The 8,328-nt window shown below is 36.4% G+C and overlaps 1 protein-coding gene across 2 annotated transcripts in view; it reads right to left on the reverse strand.

The window, feature by feature from the left end:
* LOC136040925 (dnaJ homolog subfamily C member 7-like) overlaps window positions 1-8,328 on the reverse strand; it is a 102,178-nt gene that overhangs the window by 92,977 nt on the left and 873 nt on the right. Inside the window, exon 1 of one of the 2 annotated variants that reach the window (XM_065725350.1) lies at window positions 3,916-3,935. The exons of the other annotated variant lie outside the window; for it this stretch is intronic. The gene's annotated coding sequence lies outside the window, so the exon portion shown is untranslated. Of the gene's footprint in view, window positions 1-3,915; window positions 3,936-8,328 lie in introns of those variants that run through there. 2 annotated transcript variants of the gene reach the window in all.

An 8,328-nucleotide genomic window follows, 5' to 3' on the forward strand; every position in this document is an offset into this window, starting at 1 on the left:
CAACAGAACAGTTGCCTTTGGATCCCAGTCCCTCAGCAGAGCAGAAAAACGGTATTCACAAATTGAGAAAGAAATGCTAGCTGTACCATACGCTTGCAAACACTTCCACCAATACATATACTGTAGGAAAACCACTGTAACCACCAACCACAAGCCTCTTGAGTCAATACTTAAGAAGCCCATATCCAAGGCTCCACCAAAACTTCAAAGAATGATGATAGCAGTTCAGAACTATGACATACACATCATATATTGCCCAGGCTCTGAGATTCTGGTTGCAGATGCCCTTTCCAGATTACACTTGCCAGAAACAGATCCAGACACACAGCATGACTCCAAATTTGCAGTACTCAGCTTTCTCAGATCTGTCCCAATTCGCGATAACAAGATCAAACAAATCATAGAGCAAACAAGGATTGACCAAAACCTACAAGTGCTGGTCAAGACCATTGCTGAGGGATGGCCCAATCATTGCCATGAATGCAACACTGCAATACTCAAGTTTTGGAATCACAGAGATGAACTAACATACATGGATGGCATGATTCTGAAGGGCAACAAAATCATAACCCCAGAAACACCACAGAATGATGTTTTAAACCAACTACATGCTTCCCATCTAGGAATGGTCAAAACCAAAGAATGAGCCAGGATGGTAGTGTTCTGGCTAAACATTACAAAAGATATTGAGAACATGATTGGCAGCTGCAGTACTTGTTGTATTATGGCACAAAACCAAGTCAAAGAGAGTATGATGACATCTCAAATCCCCAAACATCCATATGAACAGGTTGGAATGGATATCTTTGACTTCATGGGAATTCAGTATTTAGTCACTGCTGACTATTACAGCAGGTTCATAGAAGTTGATAAGCTAACAACTAGCACATCACAGCAAGTGATCACCAGACTGAAAGCCCAATTTGCAAGACACGGAATCCCAAAAACACTGATGTCAGACAACAGGACTCAGTTCTCGTCAAAGGAATTCAGAGATTTTGTAGACAAATGGAGCATTGACCACAAAACGTCAAGCCCAAACTATCCACAGTCAGATGGATTTAGCAAAAAAGCAGTACAGACAGCAAAAAGGATCATGTCCAAAGCCACAGAACACCAGTCCAATCCATACTTAGCCATGCTGGGGTACCATAACACACCAGTCGATGGGCTAGCCTCACCAGCACAGTTGCTGATGAGCTGACAACTCAGATCTGTCTTACCCATTCTTCCCAGACACTTAAATTCCAAGGTCTTCCCATCCTCATCTTTCCAACAAGCCAGAGAAAGACAACAGAAACTACAAACGGAGTCATATAATAGACACTCAAAGGACCTAAAACCACTGCTCAAGGATCAGACAGTGTGGGTGAAGCTTGACCACAATGCAAGGTGGCAGAAAGCACTGATACTAGAAAAACACAAATATGTGCCACAATCCTACATTCTTCAAACAGAGAATGAAAAGGTCTACAGACAGAACAGGCAACAGATCAGAGAGAGAAACCAAAATATGTCCATTGAGCCGTATTTTGAAGCAATGTCCCTGGGACCCAGTATACCTGGAGATCAACCCCATGTATCTCCTTGAGCCCAAATACAAATTGAACATCCACATAGCATCCCATCAAGTCCCACAAATTTCCCAACACCACTTCATACTACAACTGCACCCGCCAAAAGATTTGCTACCCCACAAGCAGATGCTGCCACTGCAGAGTCTCCTTCATGATCCCCTTTGTACCTAACCCAACAACCAAGACAGTTGCTACCTGGCACCACACATTCTGGGCAAATTACAAAGCCACCCACCAGGCTCAACCTTTGATGTTATCAACAAAAGAAGGAGGATTCAGAATACTGAATAGCTGTACTTGAAGCTCTGCTTATTAAAGTGCATTGCCTGTGCTTATAATTGTTTGCTTGTTTATATATGTTTTTTTGTTGTAGGTGCTTTATTGGGTTTCCATTAAACCATTAAACTAAACCAAAGATATTGCACAAGGTAAATTTTGTTACCTTCTCTGCCCCCTAAATTGTGCTACTTGTTCTCTATCATTTTTGTGGAACAAGGGAGTCTATTATTTTTAGTTGATTTTTAAATGCTATTAGACCTATTACATTACTTCAAAGTTTATTACACAAACAGCATGCCTTTATATAAATATATGTCAGAAAATGTCTGGGACATTAAAATAACATCTTTAAATTAAAATGTTAAATGTATTAGACTGTAAACATTTGGAAAGAATCTATGCTTTTGGAATAACTTTAAAGTAGCCAAATGGATTTAACAGTGTAGGCTACTTGAATAGTAAGTTGATGAATAAGTTTTTGACCCTAAATCAGAGGGTAAAAGACGTCTTTTTGGTTAAACCCTTTTTCTAAGGCATTCAAGGAAAATAGAGTTTGGTGTTGAGACTGCCCTTATTTTACTACAGCATGACACAGAGAGTGAAGACCCAATCACTTTTTACTGGTGCAAGCCCAGTGGGAGGAATTCTTCATCATAAATTCAAGAAGTGGTCTCTGTTTTGATAAGCAATAGAAAAAAAAATTATATCTTATATATTTGTAATTTATAGAATAAATATTAAGAAACAAAATATCTGTTAATATTTGAATAAAACTGAAAGAATATATAGCCTACATCAAAATAGGCTAGCATAATTGGCATTTCCAAAAACAGGTCCTTCTAGGTAAGTTAATAAATTCATAATCTTAAGTGTTTGATCTAACCATATTGACCCAGAATAATGACCATAATGATGCATAGCTCATAATTTTAGCTATTCATTAACCTATACAAGTTTTTTTTAGGTAAAATTCTAGTTAATTGACTTCTTGCTATCTCAAAAAGGATTTAGGTTAGGAAAATGAAACTTTTAGGGATAAATCTACATACTAAAGTATGTCCCGGGAAGGTATTTTGAAGCAAATACCTCCACTCCTTCCCCCTCTTGAGGGCCCTGACCTTCAATGACCTTTAAAAATATGTGTGTTATAAAACTAAAACCTTGCAAAATAGATCTTCTGCTCAATTGAAGTACAACAAAATTGTTTTCAGCTTCATAACTTTGCTCAATTCCGTATTATAAGGTTTTAAAGATATGCAAATACATTTCCTAAATTTTGAAAAAAAAACATAAATATGGTTCAAAATTCTGCTCAAATAACAGGAATTGCATTTTCAGAACTAAAGGCAGAGAAAAAGCAACTAGAAACTGAAAATTAAGGTAAATGTTGTTTTGTCAAAATTTCAATAGGTATAGCCTAGACTTGTCATGTAGGCAAAGTTCAGGGCCCTTTAGAGGGAGAAGAAGTGGAAGTGGGTACTTTAAAATACCTTCCCGGGACATACTTTACCCTGTAGACTCATCACTGAAAGTTTTGGTAAAATTCTAGTTAATTGACTTCTTGCTAGCCTACCTTGGATGGTTTAGGTTAGCAGAATGAAACTTTCAGGGATGGGTCTAATTATAGAGTATGGCTCTAATATTAATACAGTGACCCCAATTGCCCATGCACACCTTGGAAAATCATAGGGTTCATCATTAAAAGGAGTAGACAAAGCCTATCTTTATTTGTTGGCCTAGGCTATCAATTTGTTCAAAGTATCCCAAGATTCAGAAAATTATATACAGATTTTCTATGAAATGACCATGTCACTTTGCCATTTTCCATCTGGAACCTCTTATGGGGGCTAGCACAGGATATCTAATAGGCTGGCAATTTGTCCCATTTAATCATCCCTAGCATAGCCTGTTTTAGACCAGTAGTTGAGATACTCTGCCATGTTTACTAACCTTAATTTTTATAATTAGTCAATAAAGAATCCAGACTTTATCTGAATAATTATAATTTTCTATCCTGATAAACACTTGGAACAAAAAAAAAAGAAGCAATAAGTTGTACTTGGACAAAATGATGAAATATGTATGAGCATCATCTATGCTTCCGATCAAATGCTTGTGATTGTAGAAAAAACGGCTCTCACTCGGGCAGTAACTCAATTAAGCCGCGTTTGAGTTAGCCACGATCCTATTCATTTTAATAGACTTAAATGACGTCAAAAGTAAGGATGATATCTACTTAAAACGTTCTGGATCAGGTTTCGGATAAGTTTCCCCTGATAGTAGATTGTAGATAGTAGATTATTCCCTGATTCCAAGATTGTAGCTAGTGCGAACCGCGCTTTAGGGGCAATCAAACGAACATTCACGACTAGATCTCCACGAACAATCACCAAGCTATACAAGAGTCTTGTAAGAACAAGGCTAGAAACTGGCATGTCAATTGCATCTCCCTTCTACAAAGTGGACGAAGACATGATAGAGAAAGTACAGAGGAGAGCAACAAAGATAGTAGACGGGTGCCAACATCTTCCTTACCCAATGAGACTGCAAATTCTGAGCTTATGCAGCATGACTTACCGAAGAAAAAGGGGTGACTTGGATAACACTTTCAAATTGATTCACAACAATCCAATTCATGGTCATTTCTTCATCGATTCATCTCGGCGGACAGGGGGTCATTTTAAGAAGCTCATAACCGGGTAGTAGACAAGTGAGACTCCTTGAGTGTTCATACTGTATCCAGTAAGACCGTCAAAGGATTCAAAGTCTCACTTGACAGGGAGTGGAGCAATAAGGAATGAAGGCTGGAATGGGACACTTTGGAGTTCCAGACCAGAACATAAACCCTATTCAATAAAACCAACTCAATATTCAAAACAATTCTGAATCGATCCACATGGCAATTTTTTGAAGAAGTGCTGAGCAATGCTACAGGATGGAAAATCCTTCAATTGCTCCAAGTTGCAATTTAAGGTAATATCCCCAGAATATGCAAGATCAGTTAAGTCACATGTAAATTAAAAATTCAATCTTTCCAAAAAATGTATACAATTACTTGCAAAAGAGAAAAGGGACAGTAATTATGAAATGAGGCACACCTCAGAGGACGTGTTGGCGTTTATTGTAGAGTAAAAGTGATCGATGGGGTTTTTACCTACTTGTCCATAGCGTTTCAGTTAACAAGCTCCCAGACAAGTATTTGTTCTTACATTTTATGAATAACTATTACTAACAACTCACCACACCACAAAGACACCTGAGGCCAACACAGCAACAGACCCTCCTCCTCCATCGTAATCTATTCAAAGCCACCCTTTTCACACTCTCCCAGGAAGCTCCCATTTCCTTTAAACCTTTGTTTATGACGTCATCCCACCCACAACAAGGACAACCTGCTTTCTGTTTAGCCCTAAACGATTGACCGAAACAAACAATCTTCGGCAATCTGTCATCTTTCATTCACACAACATACCCTATCCATTTCAACCTCCCTTTTATTATAGTCCTAGGAACATGGATCGAACCGTATTTTTCGTACAGCCTACTGTTTGAAATACGGTCAGTCAGCTGGGAACTCAAAATAATCCATAGACAATTTCTCTAAAAAACATCTAGAAATGTTAATCGCTTTTCAAAGCGCCCATACCTCAAAACCATATTTGACCACTGTCATCACTGTAGTTTCTAACATTCTAACTTTGGTTTACAGACTGATTTTCCTATTTTTCCAAACTTGATTTAACTGTGAACTAACACCTTGAGCCTTGGCTATTCTAAGTAAAACTGCCCGCCTGATCAATATTTTTGTTGTCCAACGTTACCTTTTCATCTTCACTTATTTCTAGCCTTAGTGACTTAGTCTTCTTAATATTAATTTTCAAAACTATTTTAGCCGCCTGAACTCGTAAAACATCTAAAATCTCATTCATTTCGCTCGCACTTTCATCAAGGATCCTTAAATCATGAATGTGTAATCTAAGTCCAGGAAAATGTGTCATACACATTTGAATTCATAGTCTCCCATTGCCTTTCTTATGGTCATCAAGAAAAAGCACATCAAACTGATTCACAGAAAGGGAGAGAGACACAACCCCACTTGACTCTTGATTTAATACAAAACCGGCTGCTAACTTCATTTCCTAACTTAACCACAGCAGTGCTATTCTCCTACATAGCACTAATCACTTTAATGTATTTGTCTGGTATACCGTGCAAGGATAAGACATTTATTAAAGCTGTTCTATCAACAGAATCCAACGCTAGCACATAATCTATAAAACTGAAGACCAAAGGTGTTTGATAACTCAGACGTTTTTCAATTATTAATCTAAGAGGGAAAACTTGGTCAAAACCAGTGTTGAGTCGATACTTGAATACATGTACTTCAGTACGTACTAAGTTCAGTTCCAAATACTTAAATCACACTTAAAGATATTTTTTAAGAGTACTCTCAGTTCATGCTTAGATATATTTTTCTTGTACTTAGTGGTACTCAATCACCAAGTATATTTTTGTCTTGAACTTCTTTGAATTCGTCTAGAAATTAGAACAAATTTCGAAATGTTGAGCCTATTATAATCGGAAAATGTTTATAATAAATATAAATATAATATTAATTGAAATATTATTTTGGTGTAAACATAAATTTGTGTTATCTCTTTGTTAATCGATCTTTTCATTAGTCAGGCGTTCGGCAAACCAATAAAACTCTGCTGCCCAGCATATGACGGAAAGGTTGACTAAACAAGAAAATCTGGTTGTAGATTTGTTAGTGAAACTTTGCAGTTGATTTGAACTTAAAGCTATACAAATGGAGATAAATTGCAATTATCTATTCAATAAGTTTTGATAAAGATGTAAATGAATTCCATACTTAACTTTCTTAATCTTTAACATTTTATTGTATTAGCCTACTCCTATCACCCTAATAAAAATATTTTTATATCTGACCTATTTTAGATGTGATTCCTAAAAGGAGATCATACTATAAATAGAATATATAAATCGATCTAATAAAATTTGATTGTTTCCACTTTGGTAGGTTTCGATCTAGGACCTTCTTGACTACAATGGAACTACATTCAACTTCAAGCATTTCACCATCTGCAATTACGATCACGCTGATCGTTTTAATCTCAAACTCTATCTGACTTTTTGTATCAATAAGTAAACTCAGCGTTTAGTCATTTAAGGATGTTGCAAATTTCACTTATGAATTTTAGCATGGATAAAGATGGTTTTTGGGTATAAAATTACCCGATCAAAAGGGCCCAACACACGTAGCTTTTTTGTTGCATCAATGTAAGAAGATCAATGGTCGAACGATAGCAGTACACAAACAATGCCCTTTGCATGAGATTTTCAAAACTAAACATCATGGACACTATTAGTCAACTGCATACTATTGATAGCCTGGAGTTGACTAATAGTGTCAATGACGTTTAGTTATGAAAATCTCACGCAAAGGGCATGGTTTGTGTCCCGCTATCGTTTGCCCATTGATTTTCTTACATTGCGGCAAGAAAAATGCCACTGAAATTCGGTACCATTTTTGTAAATCGACACTGAAAACTAGAAAAAATTTGAGCTAAAATTGGTGCCTATTCTATTATTTTCTATATGTTTTTTGTAAATTAGCACCGAAAAAAGCAACGTACCAGAGTCCACACTCAATTCTTTTCCTCAAAAAACTATCTTTTGCACTTTGGAGCAAAACTATTGTCCGTACTGGATCTGCTGGGCTCCATTTATTCCAACTGTTTAATTGTCAATGGTTGTAATAAACTCTCTGAAGATATAGTTACTGCTAAATACGTTCTTGAAAATTTTGTCTGACTTTCTAATGATTTGCCTTATTAACAAAAAAGCGTCTGTTGTACTCCGGTATAGTCAATTCAATTAAAGCCAACTATCTTAGTTTAGGCCCCAAAACGCACTCCTTATAAAGAATTGACAAGCATCAGGTTAATAGAATGAATTCTAAGTAATACAGGAGTTTTGTTACAATTGTGAGGCAAATCACTTTTGTGCCTGATGATTTGAAACCTATTCTTATCTTTTTAGGCTAACTATAATAATTTGTTTTTAACCCACTACAAAACAACAAAACAGAAGCGGAATATTAAGAAAAAAGAAACTTCAATATAGACAAATATAATGCACAATCACTAACAGCAAAATAATCTAATTAACTGATGAAAAATCCAGATAAAAACAGCATTAGCTGCTAAAACAGTCCAGAAAAACTGACCCAGAAAAATCTGTTGCACCGTATTTTCTAACAATGGCATGATTAAGGTATGAACGAGGTAAGTACGAGTAAGTACTTCAAGTACCGAAAGTACATCACTCGAATTGTTTTCAATTGCTTCTTCTTAATTAGTTATAAATAAAACGCAGTGGTCACAGAATATGCTATAAAGACAGGCAAGTGCTCTACATGAGTAATGACCACAATTAGTGACAATTTTCC

This window comes from Artemia franciscana, chromosome 21 (assembly GCF_032884065.1).
Source record: "Artemia franciscana chromosome 21, ASM3288406v1, whole genome shotgun sequence".
In the NCBI taxonomy this organism is placed as follows: Eukaryota; Metazoa; Arthropoda; class Branchiopoda; order Anostraca; family Artemiidae; genus Artemia; species Artemia franciscana.